This window comes from Lissotriton vulgaris, chromosome 5, assembly GCF_964263255.1.
Source record: "Lissotriton vulgaris chromosome 5, aLisVul1.2, whole genome shotgun sequence".
NCBI lineage: Eukaryota > Metazoa > Chordata > Amphibia > Caudata > Salamandridae > Lissotriton > Lissotriton vulgaris.
Window position 1 is genome coordinate 934,504,565 of NC_141693.1, and position 24,031 is coordinate 934,528,595.

Here is a 24,031-nt window from a genome sequence, read left to right on the forward strand (position 1 = left end):
ATGCTACCGTTTGTGGGAATAAGAAAAACCTATGAATAACAGATTCTAACATCTTCATTTTAGCACATCCCTCTTAGTAAACCTATAGAGAACTCCAGAATGTTATGATCAACCAATCCTTTAAACAAATGTATAAGTCTCAAATAATGGCCTAGTTCCTTTCATCTCACCACCTTAGTCTTCAGCTGGGCATCCGGTCTACATTGCTCCCTTTTCTATACGATGAGACATGTATCCTATTGCGTACTAGGCAACTGATTGGCCCTCATGACAGATGACATCCTGCTGTAGCTTTGTGAAGTAATGGCACCACGTGACCAATCGTCCTGGGTGACGATTACACCGTAGGACCAGACATCAGCAATTACACACTAGGTAACTGTCTGTGAATATGACAGCACAGCAAGTAGGAGGTGCAATGGGAAAGTACACTGCACCATTGAAAGCATTGGGCTCCTATTTAAAGAGGGCTAGAGTTAGAAGAAGCAACTGATTGGCCCTCATGTCAGATGACATCCTGCTGTAGTTTTGGGATGTAATGGCACCACTTGACCAATCGCCCTGGGTGACGATTACACCGGAGGACCAGACATTAGCAATTACACACTAGTTAAGTATCTGGGAATATGACTGCACAGCAAGTAGGATGTGTAATGGGAAAATACTCTGCACCATTGAAAGCATTGGGATCCTATTTAAAGAGGGATAGAGTACGAACACAGTTTCTAAATAGCGGTCCATCTTGAGTATCAGAGACCCACTCACAGAGAGCAGGGAAAACGGTTGAATAGGTTCCCTCCATCAGAAAGTAAGTCAATTGCTCTAACCTAAGACACCTCATTCCAGCCTAAAAGATGGTAATTACCCCGGAGGACATATTGCCTGCAAAACTATCTAAAGAAGATTTTGTCAGCCACATAGACAGTCAAAGTCTTTGAGAAACTATCATGATGGCCATAGCGTCATTCATATTGCTACCGTCTTAGAAGATTATATTTATGCGGAAGACCCCACTAAAAGGCACTGAGAGCCATCAGATACTATGAACTTTTAATTAATGGCAAAATGATTAAATGAGAGTTTGACTTACCATATCTATTGATCGAGGCATGGAAAAGGCTGAGGAATGAGCTTTCTTTTTTTTTCTTTTCTCAGCAAGCGGAGAAATATTCCTCTGCAATACTGCCTCTGCTGGTCATTCAGTATATTCTGCAGATGGAAAAGTCCACTGTTAGTCAATTTTTAGAACTTGAATACTTCCAAAACAAATGCAACACTACCAAAAAATGATTTCTATAAAGAGTCAATTATTAGTACTATGGCGTGTCTAATATTGTGAAAATCCAAAGCTCACTAAAAATTATATTCTCAATTTAGATTTCAACCTAGCAGACTTCTTTCAATCCTGTGCCTCATTTGCTGGTACTCTCTACACAACTCTAGCACCTATATGAGGACTTAGATAGAAAGATCTCTTTGGCAGCCAAGAGATTGCGTACCCTTTTCACAGGAATTATTTTAGGTTATGGTACACCATAGCAAGTCAGGGATCTGATACGTTAAGGGAGGAAGGTTTATGCTACCGTTTGTGGGAATAAGAAAAACTATGAATAACAGATTCTAACATCTTCATTTTAGCACATCCCTCTCAGTAAACCTATAGAGAACTCCAGAATTTTATGATCAACCACTCCTTCAAACAAATGTATAAGTCTCAAATAATGGCCTAGTTCCTTTCATCTCACCACCTTAGTCTTCAGCTGGGCATCCTGTCTACATTGCTCCCTTGTCTATACGATGAGACATGTATCCTATTGCGTACTAGGCAACTGATTGGCCCTCATGTCAGATGACATCCTGCTGTAGCTTTGTGAAGTAATGGCACCATGTGACCAATCATCGTGGGTGACGATTACACCGGAGGACCAGACATCAGCAATTACACGCTAGGTAACTGTCTGTGAATATGACTGCACAGCAAGTAGGAGTTGCAATGGGAAAGTACACTGCACCATTGAAAGCATTGGGCTCCTATTTAAAGAGGGCTAGAGTTAGAAGAAGCAACTGATTGGCCCTCATGTCAGATGACATCCTGCTGTAGTTTTGGGATGTAATGGCACCACTTGACCAATCGCCCTGGGTGACGATTACACCGGAGTACCAGACATCAGCAATTACACACTAGTTAAGTATCTGGGAATATGACTGCACAGCAAGTAGGATGTGAAATGGGAAAATACTCTGCACCATTGAAAGCATTGGGATCCTATTTAAAGAGGGATAGAGTACGAACACAGTTTCTAAATAGCGGTCCATCTTGAGTATCAGAGACCCACTCGCAGAGAGCAGGGAAAACGGTTGAATAGGTTCCCTCCATCAGAAAGTAAGTCAATTGCTCTAACCTAAGACACCTCATTCCAGCCTAAAAGATGGTAATTACCCCGGAGGACATATTGCCTGCAAAACTATCTAAAGAAGATTTTGTCAGCCACATAGACAGTCAAAGTCTTTGAGAAACTATCATGATGGCCATAGCGTCATTCATATTGCTACCGTCTTAGAAGATTATATTTATGCGGAAGACCCCACTAAAAGGCACTGAGATCCATCAGATACTATGAACTTTTAATTAATGGCAAAATGATTAAATGAGAGTTTGACTTACCATAACTATTGATCGAGGCATGGAAAAGGCTGAGGAATGAGCTTTCTTTTTTTTTCTTTTCTCAGCAAGCGGAGAAATATTCCTCTGCAATACTGCCTCTGCTGGTCATTCAGTATATTCTGCAGATGGAAAAGTCCACTGTTAGTCAATTTTTAGAACTTGAATACTTCCAAACCAAATGCAACACTACCAAAAAATGATTTCTATAAAGAGTCAATTATTAGTACTATGGCGTGTCTAATATTGTGAAAATCCAAAGCTCACTAAAAATTATATTCTCAGTTTAGATTTCAACATAGCAGACTTCTTTCAATCCTGTGCCTCATTTGCTAGTACTCTCTACACAACTCTAGCACCTATATGAGGACTTGGATAGAAAGATCTCTTTGGCAGCCAAGAGATAACGTACCCTTCTCACAGGAAATATTTTAGGTTATGGTACACCATAGCAATTCAGTGATCTGATACGTTAAGGGAGGAAGGTTTATGCTACCGTTTGTGGGAATAAGAAAAACCTATGAATAACAGATTCTAACATCTTCATTTTAGCACATCCCTCTTAGTAAACCTATAGAGAACTCCAGAATGTTATGATCAACCAATCCTTTAAACAAATGTATAAGTCTCAAATAATGGCCTAGTTCCTTTCATCTCACCACCTTAGTCTTCAGCTGGGCATCCGGTCTACATTGCTCCCTTTTCTATACGATGAGACATGTATCCTATTGCGTACTAGGCAACTGATTGGCCCTCATGTCAGATGACATCCTGCTGTAGCTTTGTGAAGTAATGGCACCACGTGACCAATCGTCCTGGGTGACGATTACACCGTAGGACCAGACATCAGCAATTACACACTAGGTAACTGTCTGTGAATATGACAGCACAGCAAGTAGGAGGTGCAATGGGAAAGTACACTGCACCATTGAAAGCATTGGGCTCCTATTTAAAGAGGGCTAGAGTTAGAAGAAGCAACTGATTGGCCCTCATGTCAGATGACATCCTGCTGTAGTTTTGGGATGTAATGGCACCACTTGACCAATCGCCCTGGGTGACGATTACACCGGAGGACCAGACATTAGCAATTACACACTAGTTAAGTATCTGGGAATATGACTGCACAGCAAGTAGGATGTGTAATGGGAAAATACTCTGCACCATTGAAAGCATTGGGATCCTATTTAAAGAGGGATAGAGTACGAACACAGTTTCTAAATAGCGGTCCATCTTGAGTATCAGAGACCCACTCACAGAGAGCAGGGAAAACGGTTGAATAGGTTCCCTCCATCAGAAAGTAAGTCAATTGCTCTAACCTAAGACACCTCATTCCAGCCTAAAAGATGGTAATTACCCCGGAGGACATATTGCCTGCAAAACTATCTAAAGAAGATTTTGTCAGCCACATAGACAGTCAAAGTCTTTGAGAAACTATCATGATGGCCATAGCGTCATTCATATTGCTACCGTCTTAGAAGATTATATTTATGCGGAAGACCCCACTAAAAGGCACTGAGAGCCATCAGATACTATGAACTTTTAATTAATGGCAAAATGATTAAATGAGAGTTTGACTTACCATATCTATTGATCGAGGCATGGAAAAGGCTGAGGAATGAGCTTTCTTTTTTTTTCTTTTCTCAGCAAGCGGAGAAATATTCCTCTGCAATACTGCCTCTGCTGGTCATTTAGTATATTCTGCAGATGGAAAAGTCCACTGTTAGTCAATTTTTAGAACTTGAATACTTCCAAAACAAATGCAACACTACCAAAAAATGATTTCTATAAAGAGTCAATTATTAGTACTATGGCGTGTCTAATATTGTGAAAATCCAAAGCTCACTAAAAATTATATTCTCAATTTAGATTTCAACCTAGCAGACTTCTTTCAATCCTGTGCCTCATTTGCTGGTACTCTCTACACAACTCTAGCACCTATATGAGGACTTAGATAGAAAGATCTCTTTGGCAGCCAAGAGATTGCGTACCCTTTTCACAGGAATTATTTTAGGTTATGGTACACCATAGCAAGTCAGGGATCTGATACGTTAAGGGAGGAAGGTTTATGCTACCGTTTGTGGGAATAAGAAAAACTATGAATAACAGATTCTAACATCTTCATTTTAGCACATCCCTCTCAGTAAACCTATAGAGAACTCCAGAATTTTATGATCAACCACTCCTTCAAACAAATGTATAAGTCTCAAATAATGGCCTAGTTCCTTTCATCTCACCACCTTAGTCTTCAGCTGGGCATCCTGTCTACATTGCTCCCTTGTCTATACGATGAGACATGTATCCTATTGCGTACTAGGCAACTGATTGGCCCTCATGTCAGATGACATCCTGCTGTAGCTTTGTGAAGTAATGGCACCATGTGACCAATCATCGTGGGTGACGATTACACCGGAGGACCAGACATCAGCAATTACACGCTAGGTAACTGTCTGTGAATATGACTGCACAGCAAGTAGGAGTTGCAATGGGAAAGTACACTGCACCATTGAAAGCATTGGGCTCCTATTTAAAGAGGGCTAGAGTTAGAAGAAGCAACTGATTGGCCCTCATGTCAGATGACATCCTGCTGTAGTTTTGGGATGTAATGGCACCACTTGACCAATCGCCCTGGGTGACGATTACACCGGAGTACCAGACATCAGCAATTACACACTAGTTAAGTATCTGGGAATATGACTGCACAGCAAGTAGGATGTGAAATGGGAAAATACTCTGCACCATTGAAAGCATTGGGATCCTATTTAAAGAGGGATAGAGTACGAACACAGTTTCTAAATAGCGGTCCATCTTGAGTATCAGAGACCCACTCGCAGAGAGCAGGGAAAACGGTTGAATAGGTTCCCTCCATCAGAAAGTAAGTCAATTGCTCTAACCTAAGACACCTCATTCCAGCCTAAAAGATGGTAATTACCCCGGAGGACATATTGCCTGCAAAACTATCTAAAGAAGATTTTGTCAGCCACATAGACAGTCAAAGTCTTTGAGAAACTATCATGATGGCCATAGCGTCATTCATATTGCTACCGTCTTAGAAGATTATATTTATGCGGAAGACCCCACTAAAAGGCACTGAGATCCATCAGATACTATGAACTTTTAATTAATGGCAAAATGATTAAATGAGAGTTTGACTTACCATAACTATTGATCGAGGCATGGAAAAGGCTGAGGAATGAGCTTTCTTTTTTTTTCTTTTCTCAGCAAGCGGAGAAATATTCCTCTGCAATACTGCCTCTGCTGGTCATTCAGTATATTCTGCAGATGGAAAAGTCCACTGTTAGTCAATTTTTAGAACTTGAATACTTCCAAACCAAATGCAACACTACCAAAAAATGATTTCTATAAAGAGTCAATTATTAGTACTATGGCGTGTCTAATATTGTGAAAATCCAAAGCTCACTAAAAATTATATTCTCAGTTTAGATTTCAACATAGCAGACTTCTTTCAATCCTGTGCCTCATTTGCTAGTACTCTCTACACAACTCTAGCACCTATATGAGGACTTGGATAGAAAGATCTCTTTGGCAGCCAAGAGATAACGTACCCTTCTCACAGGAAATATTTTAGGTTATGGTACACCATAGCAATTCAGTGATCTGATACGTTAAGGGAGGAAGGTTTATGCTACCGTTTGTGGGAATAAGAAAAACCTATGAATAACAGATTCTAACATCTTCATTTTAGCACATCCCTCTTAGTAAACCTATAGAGAACTCCAGAATGTTATGATCAACCAATCCTTTAAACAAATGTATAAGTCTCAAATAATGGCCTAGTTCCTTTCATCTCACCACCTTAGTCTTCAGCTGGGCATCCGGTCTACATTGCTCCCTTTTCTATACGATGAGACATGTATCCTATTGCGTACTAGGCAACTGATTGGCCCTCATGTCAGATGACATCCTGCTGTAGCTTTGTGAAGTAATGGCACCACGTGACCAATCGTCCTGGGTGACGATTACACCGTAGGACCAGACATCAGCAATTACACACTAGGTAACTGTCTGTGAATATGACAGCACAGCAAGTAGGAGGTGCAATGGGAAAGTACACTGCACCATTGAAAGCATTGGGCTCCTATTTAAAGAGGGCTAGAGTTAGAAGAAGCAACTGATTGGCCCTCATGTCAGATGACATCCTGCTGTAGTTTTGGGATGTAATGGCACCACTTGACCAATCGCCCTGGGTGACGATTACACCGGAGGACCAGACATTAGCAATTACACACTAGTTAAGTATCTGGGAATATGACTGCACAGCAAGTAGGATGTGTAATGGGAAAATACTCTGCACCATTGAAAGCATTGGGATCCTATTTAAAGAGGGATAGAGTACGAACACAGTTTCTAAATAGCGGTCCATCTTGAGTATCAGAGACCCACTCACAGAGAGCAGGGAAAACGGTTGAATAGGTTCCCTTCATCAGAAAGTAAGTCAATTGCTCTAACCTAAGACACCTCATTCCAGCCTAAAAGATGGTAATTACCCCGGAGGACATATTGCCTGCAAAACTATCTAAAGAAGATTTTGTCAGCCACATAGACAGTCAAAGTCTTTGAGAAACTATCATGATGGCCATAGCGTCATTCATATTGCTACCGTCTTAGAAGATTATATTTATGCGGAAGACCCCACTAAAAGGCACTGAGAGCCATCAGATACTATGAACTTTTAATTAATGGCAAAATGATTAAATGAGAGTTTGACTTACCATATCTATTGATCGAGGCATGGAAAAGGCTGAGGAATGAGCTTTCTTTTTTTTTCTTTTCTCAGCAAGCGGAGAAATATTCCTCTGCAATACTGCCTCTGCTGGTCATTCAGTATATTCTGCAGATGGAAAAGTCCACTGTTAGTCAATTTTTAGAACTTGAATACTTCCAAAACAAATGCAACACTACCAAAAAATGATTTCTATAAAGAGTCAATTATTAGTACTATGGCGTGTCTAATATTGTGAAAATCCAAAGCTCACTAAAAATTATATTCTCAATTTAGATTTCAACCTAGCAGACTTCTTTCAATCCTGTGCCTCATTTGCTGGTACTCTCTACACAACTCTAGCACCTATATGAGGACTTAGATAGAAAGATCTCTTTGGCAGCCAAGAGATTGCGTACCCTTTTCACAGGAATTATTTTAGGTTATGGTACACCATAGCAAGTCAGGGATCTGATACGTTAAGGGAGGAAGGTTTATGCTACCGTTTGTGGGAATAAGAAAAACTATGAATAACAGATTCTAACATCTTCATTTTAGCACATCCCTCTCAGTAAACCTATAGAGAACTCCAGAATTTTATGATCAACCACTCCTTCAAACAAATGTATAAGTCTCAAATAATGGCCTAGTTCCTTTCATCTCACCACCTTAGTCTTCAGCTGGGCATCCGGTCTACATTGCTCCCTTGTCTATACGATGAGACATGTATCCTATTGCGTACTAGGCAACTGATTGGCCCTCATGTCAGATGACATCCTGCTGTAGCTTTGTGAAGTAATGGCACCATGTGACCAATCATCGTGGGTGACGATTACACCGGAGGACCAGACATCAGCAATTACACGCTAGGTAACTGTCTGTGAATATGACTGCACAGCAAGTAGGAGTTGCAATGGGAAAGTACACTGCACCATTGAAAGCATTGGGCTCCTATTTAAAGAGGGCTAGAGTTAGAAGAAGCAACTGATTGGCCCTCATGTCAGATGACATCCTGCTGTAGTTTTGGGATGTAATGGCACCACTTGACCAATCGCCCTGGGTGACGATTACACCGGAGGACCAGACATCAGCAATTACACACTAGTTAAGTATCTGGGAATATGACTGCACAGCAAATAGGATGTGTAATGGGAAAATACTCTGCACCATTGAAAGCATTGGGATTCTATTTAAAGAGGGATAGAGTTAGAACACAGTTTCTAAATAGCGGTCCATCTTGAGTATCAGAGACCCACTCACAGAGAGCAGGGAAAACGGTTGAATAGGTTCCCTCCATCAGAAAGTAATTCAATTGCTCTAACCTAAGACACCTCATTCCAGCCTAAAAGATGGTAATTACCCCGGAGGACATATTGCCTGCAAAACTATCTAAAGAAGATTTTGTCAGCCACATAGACAGTCAAAGTCTTTGAGAAACTATCATGATGGCCATAGCGTCATTCATATTGCTACCGTCTTGGAAGATTATATTTATGCGGAAGACCCCACTAAAAGGCACTGAGAGCCATCAGATACTATGAACTTTTAATTAATGGCAAAATGATTAAATGAGAGTTTGACTTACCATATCTATTGATCGAGGCATGGAAAAGGCTGAGGAATGAGCTTTCTTTTTTTTTCTTTTCTCAGCAAGCGGAGAAATATTCCTCTGCAATACTGCCTCTGCTGGTCATTCAGTATATTCTGCAGATGGAAAAGTCCACTGTTAGTCAATTTTTAGAACTTGAATACTTCCAAACCAAATGCAACACTACCAAAAAATGATTTCTATAAAGAGTCAATTATTAGTACTATGGCGTGTCTAATATTGTGAAAATCCAAAGCTCACTAAAAATTATATTCTCAATTTAGATTTCAACCTAGCAGACTTCTTTCAATCCTGTGCCTCATTTGCTGGTACTCTCTACACAACTCTAGCACCTATATGAGGACTTAGATAGAAAGATCTCTTTGGCAACCAAGAGATTGCGTACCCTTTTCACAGGAATTATTTTAGGTTATGGTACACCATAGCAAGTCAGGGATCTGATACGTTAAGGGAGGAAGGTTTATGCTACCGTTTGTGGGAATAAGAAAAACTATGAATAACAGATTCTAACATCTTCATTTTAGCACATCCCGCTCAGTAAACCTATAGAGAACTCCAGAATTTTATGATCAACCACTCCTTCAAACAAATGTATAAGTCTCAAATAATGGCCTAGTTCCTTTCATCTCACCACCTTAGTCTTCAGCTGGGCATCCGGTCTACATTGCTCCCTTTTCTATACGATGAGACATGTATCCTATTGCGTACTAGGCAACTGATTGGCCCTCATGTCAGATGACATCCTGCTGTAGCTTTGTGAAGTAATGGCACCACGTGACCAATCGTCCTGGGTGACGATTACACCGTAGGACCAGACATCAGCAATTACACACTAGGTAACTGTCTGTGAATATGACAGCACAGCAAGTAGGAGGTGCAATGGGAAAGTACACTGCACCATTGAAAGCATTGGGCTCCTATTTAAAGAGGGCTAGAGTTAGAAGAAGCAACTGATTGGCCCTCATGTCAGATGACATCCTGCTGTAGTTTTGGGATGTAATGGCACCACTTGACCAATCGCCCTGGGTGACGATTACACCGGAGGACCAGACATTAGCAATTACACACTAGTTAAGTATCTGGGAATATGACTGCACAGCAAGTAGGATGTGTAATGGGAAAATACTCTGCACCATTGAAAGCATTGGGATCCTATTTAAAGAGGGATAGAGTACGAACACAGTTTCTAAATAGCGGTCCATCTTGAGTATCAGAGACCCACTCACAGAGAGCAGGGAAAACGGTTGAATAGGTTCCCTCCATCAGAAAGTAAGTCAATTGCTCTAACCTAAGACACCTCATTCCAGCCTAAAAGATGGTAATTACCCCGGAGGACATATTGCCTGCAAAACTATCTAAAGAAGATTTTGTCAGCCACATAGACAGTCAAAGTCTTTGAGAAACTATCATGATGGCCATAGCGTCATTCATATTGCTACCGTCTTAGAAGATTATATTTATGCGGAAGACCCCACTAAAAGGCACTGAGAGCCATCAGATACTATGAACTTTTAATTAATGGCAAAATGATTAAATGAGAGTTTGACTTACCATATCTATTGATCGAGGCATGGAAAAGGCTGAGGAATGAGCTTTCTTTTTTTTTCTTTTCTCAGCAAGCGGAGAAATATTCCTCTGCAATACTGCCTCTGCTGGTCATTCAGTATATTCTGCAGATGGAAAAGTCCACTGTTAGTCAATTTTTAGAACTTGAATACTTCCAAACCAAATGCAACACTACCAAAAAATGATTTCTATAAAGAGTCAATTATTAGTACTATGGCGTGTCTAATATTGTGAAAATCCAAAGCTCACTAAAAATTATATTCTCAATTTAGATTTCAACCTAGCAGACTTCTTTCAATCCTGTGCCTCATTTGCTGGTACTCTCTACACAACTCTAGCACCTATATGAGGACTTAGATAGAAAGATCTCTTTGGCAGCCAAGAGATTGCGTACCCTTTTCACAGGAATTATTTTAGGTTATGGTACACCATAGCAAGTCAGGGATCTGATACGTTAAGGGAGGAAGGTTTATGCTACCGTTTGTGGGAATAAGAAAAACTATGAATAACAGATTCTAACATCTTCATTTTAGCACATCCCTCTCAGTAAACCTATAGAGAACTCCAGAATTTTATGATCAACCACTCCTTCAAACAAATGTATAAGTCTCAAATAATGGCCTAGTTCCTTTCATCTCACCACCTTAGTCTTCAGCTGGGCATCCTGTCTACATTGCTCCCTTGTCTATACGATGAGACATGTATCCTATTGCGTACTAGGCAACTGATTGGCCCTCATGTCAGATGACATCCTGCTGTAGCTTTGTGAAGTAATGGCACCATGTGACCAATCATCGTGGGTGACGATTACACCGGAGGACCAGACATCAGCAATTACACGCTAGGTAACTGTCTGTGAATATGACTGCACAGCAAGTAGGAGTTGCAATGGGAAAGTACACTGCACCATTGAAAGCATTGGGCTCCTATTTAAAGAGGGCTAGAGTTAGAAGAAGCAACTGATTGGCCCTCATGTCAGATGACATCCTGCTGTAGTTTTGGGATGTAATGGCACCACTTGACCAATCGCCCTGGGTGACGATTACACCGGAGTACCAGACATCAGCAATTACACACTAGTTAAGTATCTGGGAATATGACTGCACAGCAAGTAGGATGTGAAATGGGAAAATACTCTGCACCATTGAAAGCATTGGGATTCTATTTAAAGAGGGATAGAGTTAGAACACAGTTTCTAAATAGCGGTCCATCTTGAGTATCAGAGACCCACTCACAGAGAGCAGGGAAAACGGTTGAATAGGTTCCCTCCATCAGAAAGTAATTCAATTGCTCTAACCTAAGACACCTCATTCCAGCCTAAAAGATGGTAATTACCCCGGAGGACATACTGCCTGCAAAACTATCTAAAGAAGATTTTGTCAGCCACATAGACAGTCAAAGTCTTTGAGAAACTATCATGATGGCCATAGCGTCATTCATATTGCTACCGTCTTAGAAGATTATATTTATGCGGAAGACCCCACTAAAAGGCACTGAGATCCATCAGATACTATGAACTTTTAATTAATGGCAAAATGATTAAATGAGAGTTTGACTTACCATAACTATTGATCGAGGCATGGAAAAGGCTGAGGAATGAGCTTTCTTTTTTTTTCTTTTCTCAGCAAGCGGAGAAATATTCCTCTGCAATACTGCCTCTGCTGGTCATTCAGTATATTCTGCAGATGGAAAAGTCCACTGTTAGTCAATTTTTAGAACTTGAATACTTCCAAACCAAATGCAACACTACCAAAAAATGATTTCTATAAAGAGTCAATTATTAGTACTATGGCGTGTCTAATATTGTGAAAATCCAAAGCTCACTAAAAATTTTATTCTCAGTTTAGATTTCAACATAGCAGACTTCTTTCAATCCTGTGCCTCATTTGCTAGTACTCTCTACACAACTCTAGCAGCTATATGAGGACTTGGATAGAAAGATCTCTTTGGCAGCCAAGAGATAACGTACCCTTCTCACAGGAAATATTTTAGGTTATGGTACACCATAGCAATTCAGTGATCTGATACGTTAAGGGAGGAAGGTTTATGCTACCGTTTGTGGGAATAAGAAAAACCTATAAATAACAGATTCTAACATCTTCATTTTAGCACATCCCTCTTAGTAAACCTATAGAGAACTCCAGAATGTTATGATCAACCAATCCTTTAAACAAATGTATAAGTCTCAAATAATGGCCTAGTTCCTTTCATCTCACCACCTTAGTCTTCAGCTGGGCATCCGGTCTACATTGCTCCCTTTTCTATACGATGAGACATGTATCCTATTGCGTACTAGGCAACTGATTATCCCTCATGTCAGATGACATCCTGCTGTAGCTTTGTGAAGTAATGGCACCACGTGACCAATCGTCCTGGGTGACGATTACACCGTAGGACCAGACATCAGCAATTACACACTAGTTAAGTATCTGGGAATATGACTGCACAGCAAGTAGGATGTGTAATGGGAAAATACTCTGCACCATTGAAAGCATTGGGATCCTATTTAAAGAGGGATAGAGTACGAACACAGTTTCTAAATAGCGGTCCATCTTGAGTATCAGAGACCCACTCACAGAGAGCAGGGAAAACGGTTGAATAGGTTCCCTCCATCAGAATTTAAGTCAATTGCTCTAACCTAAGACACCTCATTCCAGCCTAAAAGATGGTAATTACCCCGGAGGACATATTGCCTGCAAAACTATCTAAAGAAGATTTTGTCAGCCACATAGACAGTCAAAGTCTTTGAGAAACTATCATGATGGCCATAGCGTCATTCATATTGCTACCGTCTTAGAAGATTATATTTATGCGGAAGACCCCACTAAAAGGCACTGAGAGCCATCAGATACTATGAACTTTTAATTAATGGCAAAATGATTAAATGAGAGTTTGACTTACCATATCTATTGATCGAGGCATGGAAAAGGCTGAGGAATGAGCTTTCTTTTTTTTTCTTTTCTCAGCAAGCGGAGAAATATTCCTCTGCAATACTGCCTCTGCTGGTCATTCAGTATATTCTGCAGATGGAAAAGTCCACTGTTAGTCAATTTTTAGAACTTGATTACTTCCAAACCAAATGCAACACTACCAAAAAATGATTTCTATAAAGAGTCAATTATTAGTACTATGGCGTGTCTAATATTGTGAAAATCCAAAGCTCACTAAAAATTATATTCTCAATTTAGATTTCAACCTAGCAGACTTCTTTCAATCCTGTGCCTCATTTGCTGGTACTCTCTACACAACTCTAGCACCTATATGAGGACTTAGATAGAAAGATCTCTTTGGCAGCCAAGAGATTGCGTACCCTTTTCACAGGAATTATTTTAGGTTATGGTACACCATAGCAAGTCAGGGATCTGATACGTTAAGGGAGGAAGGTTTATGCTACCGTTTGTGGGAATAAGAAACACTATGAATAACAGATTCTAACATCTTCATTTTAGCACATCCCTCTCAGTAAACCTATAGAGAACTCCAGAATTTTATGATCAACCACTCCTTCAAACAAATGTATAAGTCTCAAATAATGGCCTAGTTCCTTTCATCTCACCACCTTAGTCTTCAGCTGGGCATCCTGTCTACATTGCTCCCTTGACTATACGATGAGACATGTATCCTATTGCGTACTAGGCAACTGATTGGCCCTCATGTCAGATGACATCCTGCTGTAGCTTTGTGAAGTAATGGCACCATGTGACCAATAATCGTGGGTGACGATTACACCGGAGGACCAGACATCAGCAATTACACGCTAGGTAACTGTCTGTGAATATGACTGCACAGCAAGTAGGAGTTGCAATGGGAAAGTACACTGCACCATTGAAAGCATTGGGCTCCTATTTAAAGAGGGCTAGAGTTAGAAGAAGCAACTGATTGGCCCTCATGTCAGATGACATCCTGCTGTAGTTTTGGGATGTAATGGCACCACTTGACCAATCGCCCTGGGTGACGATTACACCGGAGGACCAGACATCAGCAATTACACACTAGTTAAGTATCTGGGAATATGACTGCACAGCAAATAGGATGTGTAATGGGAAAATACTCTGCACCATTGAAAGCATTGGGATTCTATTTAAAGAGGGATAGAGTTAGAACACAGTTTCTAAATAGCGGTCCATCTTGAGTATCAGAGACCCACTCACAGAGAGCAGGGAAAACGGTTGAATAGGTTCCCTCCATCAGAAAGTAATTCAATTGCTCTAACCTAAGACACCTCATTCCAGCCTAAAAGATGGTAATTACCCCGGAGGACATATTGCCTGCAAAACTATCTAAAGAAGATTTTGTCAGCCACATAGACAGTCAAAGTCTTTGAGAAACTATCATGATGGCCATAGCGTCATTCATATTGCTACCGTCTTGGAAGATTATATTTATGCGGAAGACCCCACTAAAAGGCACTGAGAGCCATCAGATACTATGAACTTTTAATTAATGGCAAAATGATTAAATGAGAGTTTGACTTACCATATCTATTGATCGAGGCATGGAAAAGGCTGAGGAATGAGCTTTCTTTTTTTTTCTTTTCTCAGCAAGCGGAGAAATATTCCTCTGCAATACTGCCTCTGCTGGTCATTCAGTATATTCTGCAGATGGAAAAGTCCACTGTTAGTCAATTTTTAGAACTTGAATACTTCCAAACCAAATGCAACACTACCAAAAAATGATTTCTATAAAGAGTCAATTATTAGTACTATGGCGTGTCTAATATTGTGAAAATCCAAAGCTCACTAAAAATTATATTCTCAATTTAGATTTCAACCTAGCAGACTTCTTTCAATCCTGTGCCTCATTTGCTGGTACTCTCTACACAACTCTAGCACCTATATGAGGACTTAGATAGAAAGATCTCTTTGGCAACCAAGAGATTGCGTACCCTTTTCACAGGAATTATTTTAGGTTATGGTACACCATAGCAAGTCAGGGATCTGATACGTTAAGGGAGGAAGGTTTATGCTACCGTTTGTGGGAATAAGAAAAACTATGAATAACAGATTCTAACATCTTCATTTTAGCACATCCCGCTCAGTAAACCTATAGAGAACTCCAGAATTTTATGATCAACCACTCCTTCAAACAAATGTATAAGTCTCAAATAATGGCCTAGTTCCTTTCATCTCACCACCTTAGTCTTCAGCTGGGCATCCGGTCTACATTGCTCCCTTTTCTATACGATGAGACATGTATCCTATTGCGTACTAGGCAACTGATTGGCCCTCATGTCAGATGACATCCTGCTGTAGCTTTGTGAAGTAATGGCACCACGTGACCAATCGTCCTGGGTGACGATTACACCGTAGGACCAGACATCAGCAATTACACACTAGGTAACTGTCTGTGAATATGACAGCACAGCAAGTAGGAGGTGCAATGGGAAAGTACACTGCACCATTGAAAGCATTGGGCTCCTATTTAAAGAGGGCTAGAGTTAGAAGAAGCAACTGATTGGCCCTCATGTCAGATGACATCCTGCTGTAGTTTTGGGATGTAATGGCACCACTTGACCAATCGCCCTGGGTGACGATTACACCGGAGGACCAGACATTAGCAATTACACACTAGTTAAGTATCTGGGAATATGACTGCACAGCAAGTAGGATGTGTAATGGGAAAATACTCTGCACCATTGAAAGCATTGGGATCCTATTTAAAGAGGGATAGAGTACGAACACAGTTTCTAAATAGCGGTCCATCTTGAGTATCAGAGACCCACTCACAGAGAGCAGGGAAAACGGTTGAATAGGTTCCCTCCATCAGAAAGTAAGTCAATTGCTCTAACCTAAGACACCTCATTCCAGCCTAAAAGATGGTAATTACCCCGGAGGACATATTGCCTGCAAAACTATCTAAAGAAGATTTTGTCAGCCACATAGACAGTCAAAGTCTTTGAGAAACTATCATGATGGCCATAGCGTCATTCATATTGCTACCGTCTTAGAAGATTATATTTATGCGGAAGACCCCACTAAAAGGCACTGAGAGCCATCAGATACTATGAACTTTTAATTAATGGCAAAATGATTAAATGAGAGTTTGACTTACCATATCTATTGATCGAGGCATGGAAAAGGCTGAGGAATGAGCTTTCTTTTTTTTTCTTTTCTCAGCAAGCGGAGAAATATTCCTCTGCAATACTGCCTCTGCTGGTCATTCAGTATATTCTGCAGATGGAAAAGTCCACTGTTAGTCAATTTTTAGAACTTGAATACTTCCAAACCAAATGCAACACTACCAAAAAATGATTTCTATAAAGAGTCAATTATTAGTACTATGGCGTGTCTAATATTGTGAAAATCCAAAGCTCACTAAAAATTATATTCTCAATTTAGATTTCAACCTAGCAGACTTCTTTCAATCCTGTGCCTCATTTGCTGGTACTCTCTACACAACTCTAGCACCTATATGAGGACTTAGATAGAAAGATCTCTTTGGCAGCCAAGAGATTGCGTACCCTTTTCACAGGAATTATTTTAGGTTATGGTACACCATAGCAAGTCAGGGATCTGATACGTTAAGGGAGGAAGGTTTATGCTACCGTTTGTGGGAATAAGAAAAACTATGAATAACAGATTCTAACATCTTCATTTTAGCACATCCCTCTCAGTAAACCTATAGAGAACTCCAGAATTTTATGATCAACCACTCCTTCAAACAAATGTATAAGTCTCAAATAATGGCCTAGTTCCTTTCATCTCACCACCTTAGTCTTCAGCTGGGCATCCTGTCTACATTGCTCCCTTGTCTATACGATGAGACATGTATCCTATTGCGTACTAGGCAACTGATTGGCCCTCATGTCAGATGACATCCTGCTGTAGCTTTGTGAAGTAATGGCACCATGTGACCAATCATCGTGGGTGACGATTACACCGGAGGACCAGACATCAGCAATTACACGCTAGGTAACTGTCTGTGAATATGACTGCACAGCAAGTAGGAGTTGCAATGGGAAAGTACACTGCACCATTGAAAGCATTGGGCTCCTATTTAAAGAGGGCTAGAGTTAGAAGAAGCAACTGATTGGCCCTCATGTCAGATGACATCCTGCTGTAGTTTTGGGATGTAATGGCACCACTTGACCAATCGCCCTGGGTGACGATTACACCGGAGTACCAGACATCAGCAATTACACACTAGTTAAGTATCTGGGAATATGACTGCACAGCAAGTAGGATGTGAAATGGGAAAATACTCTGCACCATTGAAAGCATTGGGATTCTATTTAAAGAGGGATAGAGTTAGAACACAGTTTCTAAATAGCGGTCCATCTTGAGTATCAGAGACCCACTCACAGAGAGCAGGGAAAACGGTTGAATAGGTTCCCTCCATCAGAAAGTAATTCAATTGCTCTAACCTAAGACACCTCATTCCAGCCTAAAAGATGGTAATTACCCCGGAGGACATACTGCCTGCAAAACTATCTAAAGAAGATTTTGTCAGCCACATAGACAGTCAAAGTCTTTGAGAAACTATCATGATGGCCATAGCGTCATTCATATTGCTACCGTCTTAGAAGATTATATTTATGCGGAAGACCCCACTAAAAGGCACTGAGATCCATCAGATACTATGAACTTTTAATTAATGGCAAAATGATTAAATGAGAGTTTGACTTACCATAACTATTGATCGAGGCATGGAAAAGGCTGAGGAATGAGCTTTCTTTTTTTTTCTTTTCTCAGCAAGCGGAGAAATATTCCTCTGCAATACTGCCTCTGCTGGTCATTCAGTATATTCTGCAGATGGAAAAGTCCACTGTTAGTCAATTTTTAGAACTTGAATACTTCCAAACCAAATGCAACACTACCAAAAAATGATTTCTATAAAGAGTCAATTATTAGTACTATGGCGTGTCTAATATTGTGAAAATCCAAAGCTCACTAAAAATTTTATTCTCAGTTTAGATTTCAACATAGCAGACTTCTTTCAATCCTGTGCCTCATTTGCTAGTACTCTCTACACAACTCTAGCAGCTATATGAGGACTTGGATAGAAAGATCTCTTTGGCAGCCAAGAGATAACGTACCCTTCTCACAGGAAATATTTTAGGTTATGGTACACCATAGCAATTCAGTGATCTGATACGTTAAGGGAGGAAGGTTTATGCTACCGTTTGTGGGAATAAGAAAAACCTATAAATAACAGATTCTAACATCTTCATTTTAGCACATCCCTCTTAGTAAACCTATAGAGAACTCCAGAATGTTATGATCAACCAATCCTTTAAACAAATGTATAAGTCTCAAATAATGGCCTAGTTCCTTTCATCTCACCACCTTAGTCTTCAGCTGGGCATCCGGTCTACATTGCTCCCTTTTCTATACGATGAGACATGTATCCTATTGCGTACTAGGCAACTGATTATCCCTCATGTCAGATGACATCCTGCTGTAGCTTTGTGAAGTAATGGCACCACGTGACCAATCGTCCTGGGTGACGATTACACCGTAGGACCAGACATCAGCAATTACACACTAGGTAACTGTCTGTGAATATGACAGCACAGCAAGTAGGAGGTGCAATGGGAAAGTACACTGCACCATTGAAAGCATTGGGCTCCTATTTAAAGAGGGCTAGAGTTAGAAGAAGCAACTGATTGGCCCTCATGTCAGATGACATCCTGCTGTAGTTTTGGGATGTAATGGCACCACTTGACCAATCGCCCTGGGTGACGATTACACCGGAGGACCAGACATTAGCAATTACACACTAGTTAAGTATCTGGGAATATGACTGCACAGCAAGTAGGATGTGTAATGGGAAAATACTCTGCACCATTGAAAGCATTGGGATCCTATTTAAAGAGGGATAGAGTACGAACACAGTTTCTAAATAGCGGTCCATCTTGAGTATCAGAGACCCACTCACAGAGAGCAGGGAAAACGGTTGAATAGGTTCCCTCCATCAGAATTTAAGTCAATTGCTCTAACCTAAGACACCTCATTCCAGCCTAAAAGATGGTAATTACCCCGGAGGACATATTGCCTGCAAAACTATCTAAAGAAGATTTTGTCAGCCACATAGACAGTCAAAGTCTTTGAGAAACTATCATGATGGCCATAGCGTCATTCATATTGCTACCGTCTTAGAAGATTATATTTATGCGGAAGACCCCACTAAAAGGCACTGAGAGCCATCAGATACTATGAACTTTTAATTAATGGCAAAATGATTAAATGAGAGTTTGACTTACCATATCTATTGATCGAGGCATGGAAAAGGCTGAGGATTGAGCTTTCTTTTTTTTTCTTTTCTCAGCAAGCGGAGAAATATTCCTCTGCAATACTGCCTCTGCTGGTCATTCAGTATATTCTGCAGATGGAAAAGTCCACTGTTAGTCAATTTTTAGAACTTGAATACTTCCAAACCAAATGCAACACTACCAAAAAATGATTTCTATAAAGAGTCAATTATTAGTACTATGGCGTGTCTAATATTGTGAAAATCCAAAGCTCACTAAAAATTATATTCTCAATTTAGATTTCAACCTAGCAGACTTCTTTCAATCCTGTGCCTCATTTGCTGGTACTCTCTACACAACTCTAGCACCTATATGAGGACTTAGATAGAAAGATCTCTTTGGCAGCCAAGAGATTGCGTACCCTTTTCACAGGAATTATTTTAGGTTATGGTACACCATAGCAAGTCAGGGATCTGATACGTTAAGGGAGGAAGGTTTATGCTACCGTTTGTGGGAATAAGAAAAACTATGAATAACAGATTCTAACATCTTCATTTTAGCACATCCCTCTCAGTAAACCTATAGAGAACTCCAGAATTTTATGATCAACCACTCCTTCAAACAAATGTATAAGTCTCAAATAATGGCCTAGTTCCTTTCATCTCACCACCTTAGTCTTCAGCTGGGCATCCTGTCTACATTGCTCCCTTGTCTATACGATGAGACATGTATCCTATTGCGTACTAGGCAACTGATTGGCCCTCATGTCAGATGACATCCTGCTGTAGCTTTGTGAAGTAATGGCACCATGTGACCAATCATCGTGGGTGACGATTACACCGGAGGACCAGACATCAGCAATTACACGCTAGGTAACTGTCTGTGAATATGACTGCACAGCAAGTAGGAGTTGCAATGGGAAAGTACACTGCACCATTGAAAGCATTGGGCTCCTATTTAAAGAGGGCTAGAGTTAGAAGAAGCAACTGATTGGCCCTCATGTCAGATGACATCCTGCTGTAGTTTTGGGATGTAATGGCACCACTTGACCAATCGCCCTGGGTGACGATTACACCGGAGGACCAGACATCAGCAATTACACACTAGTTAAGTATCTGGGAATATGACTGCACAGCAAATAGGATGTGTAATGGGAAAATACTCTGCACCATTGAAAGCATTGGGATTCTATTTAAAGAGGGATAGAGTACGAACACAGTTTCTAAATAGCGGTCCATCTTGAGTATCAGAGACCCACTCACAGAGAGCAGGGAAAACGGTTGAATAGGTTCCCTCCATCAGAAAGTAATTCAATTGCTCTAACCTAAGACACCTCATTCCAGCCTAAAAGATGGTAATTACCCCGGAGGACATATTGCCTGCAAAACTATCTAAAGAAGATTTTGTCAGCCACATAGACAGTCAAAGTCTTTGAGAAACTATCATGATGGCCATAGCGTCATTCATATTGCTACCGTCTTAGAAGATTATATTTATGCGGAAGACCCCACTAAAAGGCACTGAGAGCCATCAGATACTATGAACTTTTAATTAATGGCAAAATGATTAAATGAGAGTTTGACTTACCATATCTATTGATCGAGGCATGGAAAAGGCTGAGGAATGAGCTTTCTTTTTTTTTCTTTTCTCAGCAAGCGGAGAAATATTCCTCTGCAATACTGCCTCTGCTGGTCATTCAGTATATTCTGCAGATGGAAAAGTCCACTGTTAGTCAATTTTTAGAACTTGAATACTTCCAAACCAAATGCAACACTACCAAAAAATGATTTCTATAAAGAGTCAATTATTAGTACTATGGCGTGTCTAATATTGTGAAAATCCAAAGCACACTAAAAATTATATTCTCAGTTTAGATTTCAACCTAGCAGACTTCTTTCAATCCTGTGCCTCATTTGGTAGTACTCTCTACACAACTCTAGCACCTATATGAGGACTTGGATAGAAAGATCTCTTTGGCAGCCAAGAGATAACGTACCCTTCTCACAGGAAATATTTTAGGTTATGGTACACCATAGCAATTCAGTGATCTGATACGTTAAGGGAGGAAGGTTTATGCTACCGTTTGTGGGAATAAGAAAAACTATGAATAACAGATTCTAACATCTTCATTTTGGCACATCCCTCTCAGTAAACCTATAGAGAACTCCAGAATTTTATGATCAACCACTCCTTCAAACAAATGTATAAGTCTCAAATAATGGCCTAGTTCCTTTCATCTCACCACCTTAGTCTTCAGCTGGGCATCCTGTCTACATTGCTCCCTTGTCTATACGATGAGACATGTATCCTATTGCGTACTAGGCAACTGATTGGCCCTCATGTCAGATGACATCCTGCTGTAGCTTTGTGAAGTAATGGCACCATGTGACCAATCATCGTGGGTGACGATTACACCGGAGGACCAGACATCAGCAATTACACGCTAGGTAACGGTCTGTGAATATGACTGCACAGCAAGTAGGAGTTGCAATGGGAAAGTACACTGCACCATTGAAAGCATTGGGCTCCTATTTAAAGAGGGCTAGAGTTAGAAGAAGCAACTGATTGGCCCTCATATCAGATGACATCCTGCTGTAGTTTTGGGATGTAATGGCACCACTTGACCAATCGCCCTGGGTGACGATTACACCGGAGTACCAGACATCAGCAATTACACACTAGTTAAGTATCTGGGAATATGACTGCACAGCAAGTAGGATGTGAAATGGGAAAATACTCTGCACCATTGAAAGCATTGGGATCCTATTTAAAGAGGGATAGAGTATGAACACAGTTTCTAAATAGCGGTCCATCTTGAGTATCAGAGACCCACTCACAGAGAGCAGGGAAAACGGTTGAATAGGTTCCCTCCATCAGAAAGTAAGTCAATTGCTCTAACCTAAGACACCTCATTCCAGCCTAAAAGATGGTAATTACCCCGGAGGACATATTGCCTGCAAAACTATCTAAAGAAGATTTTGTCAGCCACATAGACAGTCAAAGTCTTTGAGAAACTATCATGATGGCCATAGCGTCATTCATATTGCTACCGTCTTAGAAGATTATATTTATGCGGAAGACCCCACTAAAAGGCACTGAGAGCCATCAGATACTATGAACTTTTAATTAATGGCAAAATGATTAAATGAGAGTTTGACTTACCATATCTATTGATCGAGGCATGGAAAAGGCTGAGGAATGAGCTTTCTTTTTTTTTCTTTTCTCAGCAAGCGGAGAAATATTCCTCTGCAATACTGCCTCTGCTGGTCATTCAGTATATTCTGCAGATGGAAAAGTCCACTGTTAGTCAATTTTTAGAACTTGAATACTTCCAAACCAAATGCAACACTACCAAAAAATGATTTCTATAAAGAGTCAATTATTAGTACTATGGCGTGTCTAATATTGTGAAAATCCAAAGCTCACTAAAAATTATATTCTCAGTTTAGATTTCAACCTAGCAGACTTCTTTCAATCCTGTGCCTCATTTGCTAGTACTCTCTACACAACTCTAGCACCTATATGAGGACTTGGATAGAAAGATCTCTTTGGCAGCCAAGAGATAACGTACCCTTCTCACAGGAAATATTTTAGGTTATGGTACACCATAGCAATTCAGTGATCTGATACGTTAAGGGAGGAAGGTTTATGCTACCGTTTGTGGGAATAAGAAAAACTATGAATAACAGATTTTAACATCTTCATTTTAGCACATCCCTCTCAGTAAACCTATAGAGAACTCCAGAATTTTATGATCAACCACTCCTTCAAACAAATGTATAAGTCTCAAATAATGGCCTAGTTCCTTTCATCTCACCACCTTAGTCTTCAGCTGGGCATCCTGTCTACATTGCTCCCTTGTCTATACGATGAGACATGTATCCTATTGCGTACTAGGCAACTGATTGGCCCTCATGTCAGATGACATCCTGCTGTAGCTTTGTGAAGTAATGGCACCATGTGACCAATCATCGTGGGTGACGATTACACCGGAGGACCAGACATCAGCAATTACACGCTAGGTAACTGTCTGTGAATATGACTGCACAGCAAGTAGGAGTTGCAATGGGAAAGTACACTGCACCATTGAAAGCATTGGGCTCCTATTTAAAGAGGGCTAGAGTTAGAAGAAGCAACTGATTGGCCCTCATATCAGATGACATCCTGCTGTAGTTTTGGGATGTAATGGCACCACTTGACCAATCGCCCTGGGTGACGATTACACCGGAGTACCAGACATCAGCAATTACACACTAGTTAAGTATCTGGGAATATGACTGCACA